At 35.3% G+C, this 20,100-nt stretch overlaps 1 long non-coding RNA gene across 1 annotated transcript in view; it reads right to left on the reverse strand.

Moving 5' to 3' along the window:
• Positions 1-20,100, reverse strand: part of LOC141370452 (uncharacterized) — a 1,695,799-nt gene that overhangs the window by 1,239,383 nt on the left and 436,316 nt on the right. Inside the window, exon 3 of the long non-coding RNA XR_012374485.1 lies at positions 19,051-19,101. This is a non-coding gene — a long non-coding RNA (uncharacterized lncRNA). The remainder of the gene's footprint in view (positions 1-19,050; positions 19,102-20,100) is intronic.

A 20,100-nucleotide genomic window follows, 5' to 3' on the forward strand; every position in this document is an offset into this window, starting at 1 on the left:
AAGTGCTCAACATCACTCGGCATCAGGGAAATCCAAGTCAAAACCTCAATGAGATACCACCTCACACCAGTCAGAATGGCTAAAATTAACAAGTCAGGAAATGACAGATGTTGGCGAGGATGCAGAGAAAGGGGAACATTCCTACGCTGTTGGTGGGAATGCAATTTGGTGCAGCCACTCTGGAAAATAGTATGGAGGTTCCTCAAAAAGTTGAAAATAGAGCTACCATACGATCTAGCAATTGCACTACTGGGTATTTACCCCAAAGACACAAATGTAGGGATCTGAAGGGGTACATGCACCCCGATGTTTATAGCAGCAATGTCCACAATAGCCAAACTGTGGAAAGAGCCAAGATGTCCATCGACAGATGAATGGCTAAAGAAGAGGTGGTATATATACACAATGGAATATTATGCGGCCATAAAAAGGAATGAGATCTTGCCATTTGCAACGACGTGGATGGAACTGGAGGGTGTTATGCTGAGTGAAATAAGTCAATCAGAAAGACATGTATCATATGACCCCACTGATATGAGGAATTCTTAATCTCAGGAAACAAACTGAGGGTTGCTGGAGTGGTGGGGGGCGGGAGGGATCGGGTGGCTGGGTGATAGACATTGAGGTGGGTATGTGCTATGGTGAGTGCTGTGAATTGTGCAAGACTGTTGAATCACAGATCTGTACCTCTGAAATAAATAATATAGTATATGTTAAAAAAAAGAAGAAGATAGCAGGAGGTGAAGATGAAGGGGGGGAAATCGGAGGGGGAGATGAACCATGAGAGACAGTGGACTTTGAAAAACAAACTGAGGGTTCTAGAGGGGAGCGGAGTGGGAGAATGGGTTAGCCTGGTGATGGGTATTAAAGAGGGCACATTCTGCATGGAGCACTGGGTGTTATACGCAAACAATGAATCACAAATACTACGTCAAATGATGTAATGTATGGTGATTAACAAAACATAATAATAAAAAATAAAAAGAAATAAAAACAGACCTATATATATATATGTATATATATATGTATGTATACATATCTTTTACTATATGTATATGTAAGATATATTTATACATGTGCATATCTTACATACATATGTGTGTGTACACACACATAGAACTTCTGCCTGAGTACCAGAGCATGGATACAACGGTGCTGAAATTATATGCTATGTAAAAAAGACTCCTCAGAAAAATAGTCTATTTGGAAATGCAAAAGCTCATAGGTTGTGTTTAAAAATCTTAGAAATGAAAGAATATTTTGTTTTTCAAAATAGCTAATAAAATTTTAAAGATTCTATTTTCATTCCATTGCCTTTGATGATAGAGAATTAAAAAGAGCAGGAGAAACACCTACAATAAATAACAAGGAGCAGCAACACCGATAAGCAAATCCCATTCAGCCTAGAGGCAGGATTGAACAGAGAAATGCTGCACCATGACAGACACAAAAGAACTGATTCCAAATTTCCCTGACATTAATTTCTATGATTCTGTCAGCAGTAGTCATGGCTTTGTTTGGCAGAACTATGCTTGACATGTTAGTGGATGCTCTTACATTGTGGTGTCTGTGTGCAGCCTCTGTAATTGCACAAGATTCACCTAGACAAAAGAAGCACATATACTCCCTTCACAAGTCTGAAGATTCTTTACCTTGCCACCACCTAAGTTCAGTCTCCTTACTATGTCCCACAGAGCAGTCACATTTTACACGTTTTGACTTCACTAACATTTCTTCATCATATGTGCTACCCTCTTCTCTCATATGGTTCCTGTCTCTAGCCGCTGTACACGTGCAATGCCCAGAGCACCACGCGCCTTTGCACACACACTTTCTAATACTCAGAACAATGCCCAAACAGGATCTCACTCTGCATTTAAGACTCAATGCAAAAGCCATTTTCTCTGTGAATTCTTTGTGAAGAAACCCTTCTCGTTCCCCTATTCTCCCCTCATTTTGATTCAATATTCCCTAGGAGAAAGTAAAGTATGTGTTTACAGATCTAAGATCAAATGTTTAAATTATGGATTAACAACTTATTACAACACTGACCATAATTAAATTATTTAACTCTTCAGAGTTTCAGCTTAGTCACATATGAGTCAGGCATGATAAAATAAAAATTATGGTTTTTCATGAATATTTAAGGAAATATACAAGGAAAAGTCCCCAAAAGGGCCTAACACACAGCAGATGTCCAAGAAGTATGGTCTTTTTTCCCTCATGCCTTTCCCCACATTCCTGTGGGCTTTGCACAAAACCAAAGTAATTCATCCTAATTCCATATACAGACATACTGATCTCCTTACCATCAACAGCTTGATGGAACAGCCATGATTTATTCATCTTTATACTCTCAATCATGACCAAATACCATAGGTCTTCAAGGATGCTTCTTAAAAATATCAGATAAACTAACCTCTTATGTTTCCTTTTATCCGCCCCTTCATGGGAATACATATATTTAACATAAAATAATAAAAAAGATATCATCAAATCATGCTTTTATTTTAACTTAATATTTCATTGTCCATTTTGTTTCATAACAAATTGTTGCTTGTGATGAGTACTTATTATCTCATCATGGTGATTGATGTACCATAAATTTATAGTCTCTGAAATGTTGTTGAATACCTAAAGTGCTTCTCACCTTTTACTATTATAATGAAACTTTAATAAACATTTTCATGCACACATAGTTTTTCTTCAAAATACAATTCATAGTTTGCATTATCAGAATGCACTGATAAGCCTAAGGAGGTGTGGATATTGCTTTGGCTATAGAAATAATTTGTCAAACTACTTCCAAAAAGATTTCCACAGGTTTATTCTATTACCAATAAGGCATGTATATGCCAACTGTACCGAAATCTACTGAAATTGCATTTAATCTTTTGGTAGACACCTATTTCATCTGTTCCTCACATCGTCCATTTCTTTGACAGCTTCTCCTTATTCCCACTTCAGCCATCTGATTCTAATTGGAAGTTATCTGCTCACTTTAACCCTGTCTTATTAGGCAGAGTTAATGGCTCTAATAATAAACAACTGGTCCAATATTCCTCATGGAGAATTTTCAAGTCCATAATGAAATAGGGAGTCAATCTATCTCTCAAGCTAGGAACTAAAGGTTATAAAGATAGAGCCTTTGCTTTTCTCTCCCCAGTGCTTGAAATTTAATGTTTGGCTCCTTCCCATGATCCCCCATCAGTTTCTAGTTTCTCTATTCTACTATCTATTCTATTTTTTTTATAAAAATGTATAAAATTACTCATTGCTAAATTGTTTATTTTTGCTTTCATCCCTCCATATCCCTACTTCCCTCTGTAATAGACAATAAACTTCATGAGGGCTTGTTGTTTCAGTCTTATTTGGTATTGCATCCCTACCACCTGGAAAATTACCTAGCGTAGAGAAGCTTGTCAAGAACAATTTGTTGAATAAATATCAAATTAATATGTGAAATACCCAGTATTCTGGCAGTAAGCTTATACTGAATTTGATTCACAAAAGAACTCTGATAGAGACCTAAATTGGAGTCTTGCTCAAAGACTATGCTTCAGCTTCCTTAGTTATTCAGGGCTTAAGAAGTAAAATTCAGGGCATGCAAAAATATAACTTCTTCCAATGAGAAATTTGTGGAAACTCCAAAAGAAATAACAAACCCTTATAATCAAGGTCTCTCATCAGGTTCCACCAGCCATTTGTCATGTTGTTAATTCTCTGCCTGATTTCATACAGAGGAAAGGAGTTTTACAACAGGAGCTCATTGCAGAAATTAAAACTCAAACTGGCTGTCCTCTGTTCATTTGCTACATGACATAGGTTTCTGGTGACATTCAGCTAATGAATTTTCTTCATGATTAACTACCCGTTATAGGTGGCCATTATAATGGAAATATATTCAGCTTGTGCTGTACCCCTTACCAGCAAGGTAGTTGTGTAAAGGGTCATTAATATAAGTGAGCTGGGACAGTCTTCTTTTATGAAGTCAGAGAAAAATGAAGCTTGAAAAATATTGCTCACAATCAAACAAATTGCTGAAATAAAAACTATGCTCTGCTGGACCATAACATCTATTCTTTTTTATTAGGATACAAGGCACAAGTTATGTAAAATTAGATGATATATGCAATATAGGCATTCTTTATTTCATTCTTCCAGACGCACTGAAGGGAAAGCAGAAAGAACTAAAAAAAGTCGAACAATTGCCCAATTACTTTTCTTTAAAAATAAACATCTTCTAGTATTTGCTTAACTTGTCAAAATCCTCTGTAGAATTTATACTGTGGGAAGCCTTTCACCATTGCTTAATCTGTAGTGACATCTGGTGGCCCAAATTACTCCAGTAGTTGGAGAAAACATCTTCATTACACATCTTTTAAGACATCTGAGTGGATACTAGTCTTTATGTGGTCACCATTAAAAATAAGTTAAACCTTTCTTGGATTCTAAAGCCAAGTGTGCTGTGTGATGTAAGAGAATGGAGGGATAGCAAAACTAAATTTAAAAAGACTGTAACAATGCCTTGTGCTGGGATTAAAGTATAACCTCATTTTGTTTATGATTCTTTTTCACATTCAAAATGATTTGACTTTGTACATTATTTTGGACTGAATTATTAAATTAATTAAAATTTACTGAATGTCTAATAATCACCAAATACTACAGATGCTTTGCTTCTTTAAGAATCATTAATTCAACAAATATTTTATTGAGCATCTATTATGAATCACATTATTTAAAAAAAATACCTATAGATAGGTTTGATCATCCTGACTTTATCAGTGGAAAAATCAATATGCCATCTCAATAGTGACTTCTAGATTTCACCTGATAGTCAAATGCCTTTTGATTATTAATATATTGTGCACATCTCACAAATTAGCTAATCATTAACAGAATAATGAAGCAATATATTCTTCCACTACTCCTATTATCAATAAATTGGTACGCTTTTCATCTGCTTATACAAATCAAGTACCTAAGAGACATCCTTGATTCCTCTTCTTCCTTAAATCCAATTCATAACCAATTCCTATTGATCTTATTTCCTGAATGGATTTCAAACCTGTCAAAATCTACCTGTTTACCATAACCTTAATGTCAGTTCCCATCATCTCTCAACACTGTTACCAACCAGACTAACTAATCTTCTCACATATACTGCCATTCTTCTCCACATTGCAGCCAAAGACATCTTTTCTAAATCAAATCTTGTCATCTCCATACTTAAAATCCCTCACTAGCTTCCCATTGCTCCAATGAAGAGATAAAAATGTTGAACCATGCATGTCTTACTGAGTCTTACTTTGAGCCTCAACCCATCAAAAGGGCCTTCTTTCTTCCTCAGAAAAACCCCTCTCATTTTTCATAGATCAGTTTACAAGTTACTTCATAAAAACCTAAGCTGACCTTCCTGTCCACCTTAACCCACCCCTCTTAATATATAAGCATGTGCCTTCCTTTTCATACTTACTGTAATGGTAATTTCATACTACTTTCATTTTGTTAATATCTATCTCCCCTCCTAGACTGTTAACTCCATAAGGAATGGAAATGTGTCTGCTTTTGTTAATCATTGAATCCTTAGCACCTAGACCAACATCTCTGGCATATCCATTACAGTTGCTCATTAAATATTGGCTAAAAGAATGACTCTCTCTATATATATGTAAAGGTAATTAATAAAATGGGTACTCCAACACACTTAGGTTCAAATCCTCACCCTGTTGTTGTCTAGTTCTACAAAACTTGATACATTATTTCTATGGCCTCTGTCTTCTCATCTGCAAGTGGGTATAATATTTACCTCAAAGGGCTATTGTAAGAAAAAAATTAAATACATCAATGAATGCAAAGCCCTTATCACAATGTCAGTCACGTAATGGTAGCTATCATAATTATTATTATCTACATTTAAAGGAAAATGCTTTAAATTATAAAAGGATATGGACCACTCTCAATGATCTTTGTGATTTTGTAGGAGATTATAAGCAGGGCTCTAAGTGAGCTTATCCAAAAAACTACTTCACCCATCAATTCCGTATTAGGAAAAAGGGAAGGATGGAAGAAAGGTAGTGAGGGAACAACATGGTCACCAGCAATTTTCCCTGAGAAGTAGAGTGTAAGAAGAGGGAGGTGCAATGAGCAGGTGAATTATCATTTTACATATACACACATACAAGCAAACAGACATACATACATATGTGTGTGTGCCTCTGCATGTGTATGCGCTTTTAGTAACCACGAAGGCTTTAAAAGACACCAACTTTAGAAAAAGGGTTTGCTAAGAAAGAGTAGATGCTCCCTACAAGGTAGGAGGGCTTCAGGACACTGAAGACTGTGGCGGAAAGAATACCCTGGGGAGGCACACTAAGAAAGAGATAAGAGAGGCTCCCAAACCAGAAGTAGGTGATAAGGGAACAAGCTACTCTTAAGCTTGAATCATAAAGTTAGAGATTTGGGTCAGGGGAATCCCCAGCTGTTTTCTAATGATTCCTTATTTGTACATAGATATTTTTAGACAAAAGTACTACATTGTGCATGATTTATATTTCTAGTTTTCCTTTTGAGACCATCTGTTTTCCTTGCCCTCTATATTGTGTAATAAAGAACATGGTTTACATAAATACGTTTTTTAGAAATACATAGCAAAGATATGAAAGGCTAAGATCTAGGATGTATCTTTTTCAAGTTCTGAGTATAAGAACCGCAACTACTTGTGATGACTATATTTGTGCCTGGCCCGGCATTCTTCTTTCCACTATTTATTTCTGAAAGATTATTCCTAGTAAGTCTCAAAAGAATCATGAAAGTAGAAATGGAGAAAAACCTGGGAAGCCCCCAAAGACATACCAGAGGAGAGAGAAGAAACATAACAAAATACTTTTACAATTTAGAAATAGCTGAAGTTTTTAATTAAGTGAGCACAACAAAAACACATGTCCAAACCCTACAGTCCTAAGTGGACTTTCTAAGATATGGAGCTAGGATGTATCAGCTTTGAAGAAGTTCCCCGTTGGTTTTAATGAGCATCCGGTTTAAGAACCTAAAAGTACATACCAGAAAGCAGGGAATTGAGGGGGAATTGTTTCCCTACTAGTTTATTCAGTACTTTTCAAACACATTATGGATTTTCATTTTCCCATATTTTTCCCTTGATGTTCCCTTACCTCAGTTGCCATTCTATTTCCTCTTACCGGGGCTTTAAATCATCTGTCCATGGAAAGTTTTCCTATGTTCTTCAGTCAGAACAAACCCCCACCTTCTCTCATGTTCCCATGATTCTTTTGATGTAATTACAACAATCATTTTGCTCAGCCTCACAATACTTAAGGTTGTATGCTTTCTTTAGGTAAAGAGCTTATTCAGTTCTATATCCCACCAGGCCCTTTGCATAGAGCTTTAGGCACATGAAATGCTCAATTTATGTTATTTAAAAGAAAGAATGAATAAATCAATTAGTGATTGTCCCAATTTCAAATTTAAATTCAAGAAACTATTGCATAGTGGTCTAGATGCTAGACTCTGGAGTCAGAATGCCTGAGGGCTTATACCAGTTTGGCCATTTATAGAACACCTCGATACCTCAGTTTCCTTATTTGGAAAAGAAAGGTTATAATAATACCTACCTAAAGTGTTGTTTTAAATATTAAATGTTAGCAGTGGCAAAATGCTTAGTTGAGCATTTGTCATATAGAAAGTATTCAGTAAATGTTGGCCACATTGATTGGACCAACCAATCTACAGGAACACTGTTCTCTGTCATAATTAAAACAGTTGGAAAGTATTTACTGTTTCTTCTTTTTTGCTCAGTTTAAATTACAATAAAGTAAAATCTCATATTGAATTGATAGTCTCTTCTCAAGCAGTCCAACCACTTGCAAGAAATACATTAATTTTAACTCTGTGAGGCATTATCATAATTAATATTTATTAAGCACCCAGTGTGGAAGATGCAGCATACAAAAGAAAGAGTGAGCTTGAATTTGAAAGAGACAAGTCTGCTGTTTTCCTATGCCTGCATTGGCATTTTAATCAAGCATTCCAGTAGACATTCCACTGACCAGTTTCAGAATCTGTACAGCTTCTGTAACTGCCGAAAGTCCCTCATATGTCCCATCTAAAGTAATTTTATAGGAGGCTAGCTGTAGCTCTAGTAGAAAAAGCCTGAGTTGCTTGAAGATGTTCCTGGGTTTGAGATCAAGATAAATTGGCTTTATGACTTTGGGCAAGATATTGGACCATTTTGGGCTCTAGTTAATCTACCTTTAAAACTGGAATTATAATATTTACATGGCGGGGATAGTGGTTGGCAGATATTAAATGTCATGGTTATTATTTTCTGTGAGTTAAAAATGATTTTGAATTATCATTATGGTTCTAAGATCTAATGTTCTGGGAGCTCATTCTAGGTTACCAGAATTACTTAAATATTTGCACAGGGAATTAAAATTGCTCAGAGTCACAAAATTTCATATTGGTCATAGGAACTGCCAGCAGCCACAAAAATACCAACTTCAAAGCCCTCTGCATTAATAGCATAGCATTTGGTTATAGGTGAGTTTGATGTATCTCTCATCCATAATAAATGACCTGCAGGGCAAAGAAGAATAATTATCCTTGCAGTCACTGGCTTTGTGAGGTGACTCACCTTTCTGCTTGAGAGATTTCTTTGCCATTGCACATTTAGAGGAGTGAGAACTCTAAAGAAGTTGAAAGTACATCAGACATTTATCTACAGAGTTTCATTCCCTCAGGAAGAGCGAGTGTGTCATACAGTTTCTCAGAGGGGCAAAGACTCCTCCAAGGCCTCTCCTGATACTTACAGAGATGGAGGGCATGGGATGGAAAATCACAGATATATGGCCCACTTAGGGACACTGGGTCCAGGCAGCACATTCTCACAAGACTAAGAGTCTCAGAAATAGTCAAATTGTTATGACTAAAAGAGAAAACTCTTAGAGGAGACCATATTAAAAATTGATACAAACTCAATCTAAAATATCTTTAAATCACACTATTGAGAATACTTCAGTGATGGCCTCTGGTCCTATTTCTCTCTCCATCTTCCTTGCCTCCACCCCAACACTGATACATGCACACCTACACATTCGTAAAAGCTTTCTAGGCCCCATGGAGGTAACGTGTGCCCTGACTGGAATGTGGGAAGGCTTGTTCTGATCTTCCCCAAAATGGCACACAGCAAGCTTCACTTTAGATAACTAGTAGAGATGACTGACAGACAGAAGGGTCCACTGTAGATATGTACCCTGTGACCTCAACACAATGTCTCTTTGCTCCATGAAAGCTGGGGATTAAGGTCTGGACTGGGTGGAGAGTAGCTGCAGAGAATGGGGCAGAGAATGGCCAAGTATCCCCTGGATCTTCCCTCCTCCTTATCCCCGCCATAAGTTATCCTGAATAAAACACTTTATAAGTGGTATGGAGTGGTTTGCTTCATTTTTCAGTCTTAAAGTGCCTTCTCAATCTGGAGGATATTTTACTAACCCTCCTCCACCTTCTAACAATTTCCAATTTGAAAAGTTAGGAACAGTGACAATGGCCCTTTGATTCTGTTTGGCCACTTTTTTTTATACATCAGACATTTTCTTCACTCCCAACACCGTTTCCTTTCAAGTAAATTGATCGGATCATGTCACTACTATGCTGACAATGATGTCTTCCTATTGTTTAGGGGGAAATATCATTAACTCCTTAGTTTGTTGTTTGGAATCTCTTTTGTACCATACTCTTATTCTTTCACCAATTGCACTACTTAATTTGCTATTAATTAGGTATAAAAAAATCTTCATGACTTCATGTTTTAATTTATGTCTTATTCATGTTTTAGCGCTAATGTTGTTTTTGTTCTTGATCTTCTAGACTAAGTATTTAAAGACCAAGCTCAATTGTTCTTTCTTTGGAGCCTTTCTGATTTCTTCTATGCAAAATAAGTTAATCATTCTACCAGTATTTCCATAGTGCTTATAAAGTGGTCATAAAGTTACACATCATAATGTTTCCCCCTCAATAGGATGACCTAAAAGCAGGAACTTTAAAAATCTAAAGTATCAACACAACCTAGCATATATTCTGATGCATAGTATGTATGTAAACATTTCATACATATTCTTTATTCTCTTTGTCTTTCTGCTTTATTTTCTTTCTTTTTTTTTAATTTGAGTATAGTTGACATACAATGTTACAGTAGTTTTATAATATCTTTATCCATATTATTTAAATTTGTTAAATTCAAACTGATAGAGTATGCAAAATGTATACTTTAAATATCACCTTATTTTCAAGTTTTGCTTACACATTTTGAAAGCAAATATATTAATATTAATAATATCAATACCTTAACAAGTCTTTATCCACAACCATATTTAATTAGGGTAAACAGCCTACTATTTAATCTTCCCACATTAGGTTTACCCTTCTCCAGTTCAGTGTCTATTTTATAGTTTGAGAGCTAGTTCTAAAATCAGAAGTTTGATTATGTTTTTTCCTTTCACTGCAAACCCTTTCATGTCCCAGATAGTCCAAAGTTCTTTCTATGGTTTGCCAGATCCTTCCTTCCTGGTGCCTCCTCATCTCTCCTGTCTTGTCTCCCTCCATTCTCAATTCTATCTATCCCAAAGCTTCAAAATGCCTTTCTATGCTCCAGACATGTCAAACTTGTTTTAGTTTCCCTTTTATCAGGCACCTTTGTGAATGTTGCTTACTCTTTGCCTCTGTTTACACATCCTCCCCCTTCAATACCTCGGTGTTCTTTAGGGTTGTACTTAATTTAAATGTTAACTAGCACAGTGCCTTTCCTGACCAGCTCTACGCTCTCCCCTCCAACAGTACTAGGTAGTTGTCCTTCCTCTGTCTCCCACTGTACCCTGTGCCTGCCACCATCAGGGCACTTACCAGGGCTTATTTTATGTGCTGTTTACTTGTCTGTATACCTCACTAAACTTCAGAATCTTTGAGTTCTTGAACTATCTTATTCATCATATTGTCTCTAGGACCTTGCACAGCCTCTAGCACATAGTAAATATTAAGCAAAATTTGTTAAATGGATGAATGCAAATTACTATTTAGACCTTGAACTCAGCTAAAATCTCAAGAGCAATGTTAGAAAGATCTTAGAAAAACCAAATCTCAAGATCGTTTCAAGGACTCTGAGTGAGGAAAACACTCAAGCCAAAGATTATTCTGAGCCTTTGGCTGGGAGAAAGGGATTTTATCCATAGAAAAAGAGATACTCATAGTGAAGTAGACCTTGAGAAACTAAATCTGGTTTAATAAGTCCTAGTTATTTTAGAACAAAAACTTGCTGTCCCCTGGAGAAGCTGAGGAAGTAGGTATTAGTTTTCTTTATAACAAACCAAAGAGAAAAGACAAATATACAAGGCAGAAACAAAAATTACGTGTCCAAATGGGGTAGGTAATCTTGAATAAGTAAATTCTCCTCTTTTATCCTATTTCAAATACAAAATAGAGAAAAAGGTTGAATTTTTCTTCAGGATCCCTGATGACTTATTTCTGTTTAATGAGTCTAGAAGACAACCCTCACCTCTATTACCTACTATTGCAAAATCTCCCTAAAAGTATGTAATTTTCTGTTCTGATACATCCTCCATACTACCAAAACTTTCATTTCCAAAATGAAAAAATAATCATATCACCAATCATTTATACATTCCAACCATTGCCTTATACGTCCTTGATGCTCCAGCTTGGGCATGGACTCATGTTCAATCAATCAAATAATTTACCTCCTCCTCTTTGGATTTGTCCATAAGCCATCAGCTCAAAATTTTGGCCAGAATGATTAGAAAAGAGATGTTTTCTTATCACTGCTGTTACCAGGCTGGTAGCATATCAGCCTCATGTGCATATGATAAGAGCCAAACTGTAAAGGAAGATGGTACAAAGGAGAGCAAAGCAAACATGTAGAATGAGGATAAGACTTGTTCCCTGATTTCACCATATGAACCCTCAGGTCCAGTCAAATATTAATGCTAGCTTACAGTTTTCAGTTATTAGGAGTTGGTTTACTATCACTTTAATACTCCTATTATTTTATATTTAGGTTTTAAGGTAAATCTCAACATGTATGTTTGACAATGAGAAAAATGCCACCTTTTTTAAGGTTGTTAAAATAACATATGAAAAATTGAATAGCATATTTTGTTGATTTGATTGGGCTTTCAATACATGCTACCTTCTTTCTTTTCTTTTCTGACTATATATAATCTTGGTAATTCTAACATCTTTCCCATGAAAGGTCAAAGTACTGTCTACATTATGAAATAAATAAATTCAAAAGACAAATGTTTTGTTAAAAGTGTAGACTGAAAAGCTTATTTATGTGATAAGGAAAAGTTTCAAGTTGAGACATGCTTGGGCTTTATATTCTTTGAATCCTGATAGTCTATACTGCTGACTGCTCTTTTACACTTACTATCACAGTTAATCCTCACAATAATCCTATTAAGGAGGTTTTTATTATGCCTAATTTTAGATAACTGAGCTATATTAGTTTCCTTGCCTTTTCTAGCTTCTAGAGGCTGCCTGCATTCCTTGGGCTCATGCTGACCAACCCTTAACTTAATCACATCTGCAAATTCCTTTTTAACATTTCAGGAAACATATTCACAGGTTTTAGGGATTGGAATATGGACATATTATTAGGGATGGAGGGCATTATCCAGCCTATGATATAACCAATCTCTATAGAAATTAAAAGACTGTTAAATCACAGACCTGTACCTCTAAAACAAATAATACATGATATGTTAAAAGAAGAAGAAGAAGAAGAAGAAGAAGAAGAAGAAGAAGAAGAAGAAGGAGGAGGAGGAGGAGGAGGAGGAGGAGGAGGAGGAGGAGGAGGAGGAGGAGGAGGAGGAGGAGGAGGAGGGGAAGAAGATAGCAGGAAGGGAAAAATGAAGGGGGGGACATCAGAGGGGGAGATGAACCATGAGAGACTACAGACTCTGAGAAACAAACTGAGGGTTCTAGAGGAAAGGGGGTGGGAGGATGGGTTAGCCTGGTGATGGGTATTAAAGAGGGCATGTACTGAATAGGAGCACTGGGTGTTACACGCAAACAATGAATCATGGAACGCTACATCAAAAACTAATGATGTATGGTGATTAACATAACATAAAAAAAAAGAAATTAAAAGACATATTTAAAGCCATACAGATGGTTGCTATGAAGGCTGGGTTTCAACTCCAGCCAGGACAGTCTAATTCTAAAGTGTGTACTCTCATCTATCATGTCTATGATATGTGGACAGTGCTTCATGGCACACTCTACAATATAATAAAAATCTAGAAAACACAATATAGATTTACTCACTGTCAGTCTCAAGAATAGTTTGTTTGGTCCTGCCTGAAGCTTTTTTCTTAGCCATAAGCTGCAGAAAAGTGAATCTGTTACTTGGAAAAGTGCATCTGTGTGCTTTCTCCAGGCAGTCATGAGACTTCCATGTCTTTATGATTTACACTGTATACAAATCTTGGCACCCAGTTAGTTTCCTGTTGGCAAAATGATTTCACTATATACATCATTCTTATCTTAAATGTTTGTGAAAGTCAATCAGCCAACAAGCACTTATCGAGTGCCTAAAAAAGCATTTCACATAAATCAATATGCTATAAGTCAATAAGAAAATCACTCAAATGTCACCAATAAAAGTGGCATTCCTCAAATGAAAGTTTTCAAATGTACAGATTGTGAAAACACACAAAAAATGACTGCATGGCTAAATTGCCCTTAATGATCTGAAGCTTTAGAAGATGTCTAAATGTCTGTCTATCTACCTACCTACCCACACAAAATACATACATATTTAAGTAAAATATTTTCAGTGAACCAAGCTATTCATTTTTTTTAGATGTAACATCCAACACATGGATATGAGCACAGTAAATAATCAGAAAACATTTCCTGAACTAGGAGGTACTATGAGTTGGACCCTAAAGCATAAAAATGCACTCCACCATTGAGTCCTCTTAGAGATGAGAATGGCAAATTACATGCAGCTCCCTGGATGTATTATATTCTAATAAAGGAAACTTTAACATGGAGCTCCATCTGATTGAAATGTTCTCTCCAATCTCTTCACCTAGTTAACTCGTGCAGACATCTCAAGTGTCACCTTCTCCAAGGCACCTCTTATTCCCATACAATGAATGAGATGTCCCATTTACATGCTTTCACAGCACTCCGTACTTGCCTCTATGGTGACACAGATTATCATTTGAATGAACTGGCTATGGATCTGTGTTGCCTACTATAACATGACATAAATGAAGACAAGGCTGCATTGGATCTACTGGTCTGCAGCCCCCAGCATAGAGTCTGGCTCAAAAGAAAGAAAATGGTATGGGAGCTGGAAGATGAAAGGTCTAATTGTGTGTAGCGACATTTGATTTTTATGCAATGCTGGAAATCTCAATGCAAGTAATACTCAGAACCATATGCCTGCCTCCTCCCAGTTGATGAAACCCCTTCACTTTTACTGAGATTAGTTCAGAATGTGGGAATCAATGTTTCTCTCAAATGGAAGCATATAAATTATATGTATAATTCTTTATGGATAGTAATGAAAACAACAATTATGTAAGAATCATGGCCCAGTAAGAAATTAAGTTTCTCAAATTAGCCAGTATCACTGGCAGATGCATACCAGCCCTCACCCCTTAGGGATTTGGAGGCCTAGGGAATGCACACTGCAATAGGCTGCATCTGTTCCAGTTCTGGGTGGCCAAACTTGCTTCTAAAAATATTCTCTATCCTTGAAATGGATGAAATAAGTTTTTAATGTAATCTACCACATTGTGTTGTGGGGTGTGTGCATCTGTATTTGGTTTCTATCTGCCAAACTTGAAATGACACAAAACGTAAGAGACAGCTTTAGAGTTTTGTCCTATGCAGGAGTGGGAATAACAGCCTTCAAGATAGAGGAAAAATGTACAAATTTACAGTATTCAGGAAAAGAGAGAAAAAATTGGCTGCCGCATAAAATGAAATTGGACTGGTACGTGTTGAATGTTGGAAGCTGAGTTTGGAAAGGGGGGTTGGATCTTGACACTGAATGGCATTAAAAACCATTAAAGAGTAAATGCTAGCAGCAACGTCCACAATAGCCAAACTGTGGGAAGAGCCAAGATGTCCATCGACAAATGAATGGATAAAGAAGATGTGGTATATATACACAATGGAATATTACGCAGCCATAAAAAGGAATGAGATCTTGCCATTTGCAATGACATGGATGGAACTGGAGGGTGTTATGCTGAGTGAAATAAGTCAATCTGAGAAAGACATGTATCATATGACCTCGCTGATATGAGGAATTTTTAACCTCAGGAAACCAACTGAGGGTTGCTGGAGTGGTGGTGGTGTGGGAGGGATGAGGTGGCTGGGTGATAGACATTGGGGAGGGTATGTGCTATGGTGAATGCTGTGAATTGTGCGAGACTGCTGAATCACAGATCTGTACCTCTGAAACAAATAATGCAATATATGTTAAGAAAAAAAGAAGAAGAAGATAGCAGGAGGGGAAGAATGAAGGGGAGTAAATCGGAGGGGGAGACGAACCATGAGAGACAATGGACTCTGAAAAACAAACTGAGAGTTCTAGAGGGGAGGGGGGGGGGAATGGGTTAGCCTGGTGATGGGCATTAAGGAGGGCACATTCTGCATGGGGCACTGGGTTTTGTGCACAAACAATGAATCATGGAACACTACATCGAAAAATAATGATGTAATGTATGGTGATTAACATAATAATAAAAAAATTTTTAAAAAGAGTAAATGCTAGCAAAAAATGACATAAAAGGGTTTTTAAAAACAGGATATTTAGTAATTAACTACTTTTAAAAGTCATTTAAGGCTAATGCTGTTTTGTTGATTTGTCAAGCCTCTTTAGTTTAACTATTTCCCACTGTTCATCTTCCCAGAAAGAACACTGTCCTTGCTGGTTTCTGATGCTGAAATATACATGAGAAATTTCATACTAATGTGAAATCATCCAGTCCTAGGCTAAAGAGACAAGTCCAAATTCTCGAAGTTTCTGAAATATAGCATACTTTTTATTATAATTAGTTTTGTTTACACCTGTCTCTCCTAGTAGAATAACAACCCCTTAAGCATAGAAGACATGTCTGATTTCAAACGACAGCAACAATGAAAACAATAATAATAATTGTTAATAACTATGTAATGTTTGCTGTATGAAAGGGACATCCCTAAGCACATTACAAGCTCATTCATTACTTTGAAATGATGAAAATGTGACATAGAGAAGCATAAGATCATATATGTTGGATGAGCCAGATTATCATCCAAAAATTCTGGATCCAGAGTTCTTGCTCTTAAACATATGTGATACTTTTCCTTACCAAAACTGGGGATGGTGTTTTATATATGCTATAATCAAATAATTACAATAATAACAAGCCTCTCTATTTACCCAGAGTCTTACCCTCAAAAACTACAGCTGATTTGTTAAAACAAATATTCATTAAGTATGTTTCACTTCAAATATGTTCTGTTTTCTCAGGATTCAAAAACAAACCAGTCTATGTTCTTGTAGGCCTTACAGCCACAAGAGATTATATAGATACAAAATGTCATTTACAAATAAACTTATACTCATTTAAAATGGTACCAACAGTAAAATTATGTCTTCAGTCATAATTTTTAATGACAAGTGTAAACCAGGATTAGTGCTGATTATTTTAGTGAATTCATATATCCTTTTGGACATTTTATTGCTACATGACACTATCAAGAAAACAAATTTTAGTCAGAACTGTGTGGCTGAGAAATTTTAACAAATTACTTTAGAGAAATTGTTTCCTTGTTCATCAGGATTTATATATCAGAAAGGATATCCAAACCAGATAGAAATTCTTCAATTGCAAGAGGGAGCAATTTTAGACCCAGAAGCAAGCCTTTGATACAATAATTCTTGACATTTGAATTCATCATGATATAACTGCTTGGGAAATAGCTGCTTACCTTTAAAATTTAAATGTACTCTCTCTTCCATGTGAAGTGTTCAATCATATGTTAGTCAGTTTCTCATGTTTCCAGTTCAGTACCACAAATAAGCCATTATTTTTCTCTTGATTTAACATACAGACTTATTTACTCCTTATGAATTCCTTAATTTGGAGTTAAATGAAATACAGATATTCTGGTACTAAAAATAGTTGTCTTTTTGAAAGGTGAGAGGTGAAAGAATCAAAACCCAAGGCTGCTTCTTTGGGCCCATTAAATGGCTGTTCAACTTCACCAACATGGCTAGTTAATGTCTATTTTGTTCCAGGCTAAATTTCAAAAGGTCTTTACAGAATTTTTTTGCAATCTCCTACATTGTGGTTCTCTCTAATATGACTGCCAATCAGATACTGCTTAATTAAGTAAAAAACACATGTGTCAAATATTTTCAAGAAAAATGTCTCAACAAGTCCCATATAATTAATTTTAAAAATCAAATTAATTTTAAAATACATTAAATAACCAAACATATCATCAGATGCCCGTTCCACTTTATACATTGCATGTTTACATAAAAATACACTTGTTTATACACAATGACTTGGTCTCTTACTTTGCAACTTCTGTATTTTCTATTCATTGATTTAATTTCTTTTCCACTTTTATCTATTCTAATTTTTCTAGGTTTTCATGGGTCATTTTAAAAAACTCATAACTTTTTTATTTTCGCATATTCACAACTGATACTTAGAATGTAGGTTGTAATTGATCAACATTATCATATTTGCTTGTGGTGATATCAAATAGCATTGTCTCCTTTGCAAAATGTGTACTTAAAAGAGAAATGCTATGGGAACAAATCAACTTTATTATACAGTGTTAATAGGCTGGTAAAGTGGTATAGAATAAGCCTATTTCAACTCCCATAATAATATTTCCTCTTATATTCTCAAAGGAGATGGTTAAAAATGTATTGTTAAGATGTATGTGTAAAGGAAAAATATCACATAGACATTAATATAAATCCCAATTTCTAAATCATAATTAAAAATTATATGTAATTGTATTTTCAATGGCTCTCCCAAGATATTTTGCATTATTCAATGAAGTAATCATAAAGATGAAAACACCAACAATTCCTCTTGAATAATCCATCTGATTTATTATACATTTAAGTCAAGAATAAATTCTTCCTTCTGTATTGCTTCTCAGCTAAGTTAAACAGACTCATAAGGAACATAGATCCACAGAACATCTAAATTATTTATTAGGAAAGAAACGAGATTTCCCTTGGTTTATGTTAAAATCTGTACTTCACAGTGATGTGTTTTTCAACTTGAATGCTATGTGAATAGCAACAGAAAATACAATCTGCCATTAAAATTATTAAATCTGCCCTCAAAAAATACTTAGTTTGAAATTAGCTCCCAGATAAAACTAATAAGTTCTAGTAAACTTGATTATTAAATGTGCATGCTACAATATTAGGAAACCTAACATTTCCTGATAGGATTCTATTACTTTGATACATCAAAGAAACTAAATACTTAATACCATTCAAATTCTGGAAGAAGGATGAATGATTCATTTCTATATTTCTAAGCATTATATGAGAAGAAAATATCAGAGACATTCCATATTTTTCATGGGGTGCTGAGAAATTTAAAAAACATAAAATCTAAGCAAATTACATTGTTTATAGAAGTTAACAATCCATCGTTCCTGTCAAGTTAGTTTTACTATTTTTCCTTTTTATCTTTATTCATATGGACCCTCGTTTTTCTCTAAAATATGATTCATGACAGCACACTGTTCTCTAAATCACTTAATTCAATTTTTTTGCCACTTTGCAGATTGAACTGTTTCACCTCTCATATTATTTAGTGAGGGATAAATAAAAAATATTTCTCTGCAGGTAGAGAATAGAATATTATAATCCCCATAAGTCATAGGTGTGGTTTCTAGCTTTGAGGACTAGGGTGCCAGAATATCTACTTTTAAAAAATGCATCACCTTAAGAAATGTGGGGTCACTTACCTTGGTAAAGTCAGTTTACCTCTTATCACCCATCACCAAACAAAATTGACACTGAAAGAATTAAAAAATATTAATTAAATATGAGTAAAAATATAAAAACTGATTATATTATAGTAAAATTAAATATCATATTGTTAAAGCCACATTAACACAGCTACATGGTATTAAGACAAAATGCATTTCAAAGACATAATGATCATAGAATCTCCATAGATAGGCAAATTTGTACAAACTAATTTCATTTATAACAGGAATATAAATACAGTAAATTTTTTAAAGGCACCAAAGAGGGTTAGAATGCATTAAGGATGGAAATAATTCCAGTTAGAGTCTATGCTGATTTATTGCCTAAGCAGATATGATAAAAATAGAGATGGTCAAAAAATAATAAAATACCTAGGAATAAACTTAACTAAGGAGGTGAAAGACCTGGACTGTGCAAACTATAAAATGCCAATGAAAGAAATTGAAGATGACACAACTGGAAAGACATTTCATGTTCATGTGTTGAAAGAACAAATTTTGTTAAAATGTCCATACCACCCAAAGCAATCCACAGATTTACTGCAATCTGTACCAAAATACCAGTAGTATTTCCACAGGATTACAACAAACAATCCTAAAATTAGTATGGAACCACAGAAGACCCCAAATAGCCAAAGCAATCTTGAAAAAGAACAAAACTCGAGGTATCATAATCCCAGATTTCAAGATATACTGTAAACCTGTAGTAATCAAAACAGTATGGTATTGGCACAAAAACAGACACATAGGTCAATGAAACAGAATAGAAATCCCACAAATGAATCCACACCTATATGGTTAATTAATCTTCAACAAAGGAGGCAAGAATATGCAATGAGAAAAAGTCTCTTCAATAATGGTGATAGGAAAACTGGACAGCTACATGCAAAAGAATGAAACTGGACCACTTCCTTACACCATATACAAAAATACACTCAAAACATATTAAGGACCTAAATGTGAGATCTGAAACCATAAAATCCTAGAAGAGAACATAGGTAGTAATTTCTCTGACATGGGCTGCAG

Source organism: Callorhinus ursinus, unplaced genomic scaffold (genome assembly GCF_003265705.2).
Source record: "Callorhinus ursinus isolate GAN/ISIS: 27379988/994484 unplaced genomic scaffold, GSC_fseal_2.0 scaffold35, whole genome shotgun sequence".
NCBI lineage: Eukaryota > Metazoa > Chordata > Mammalia > Carnivora > Otariidae > Callorhinus > Callorhinus ursinus.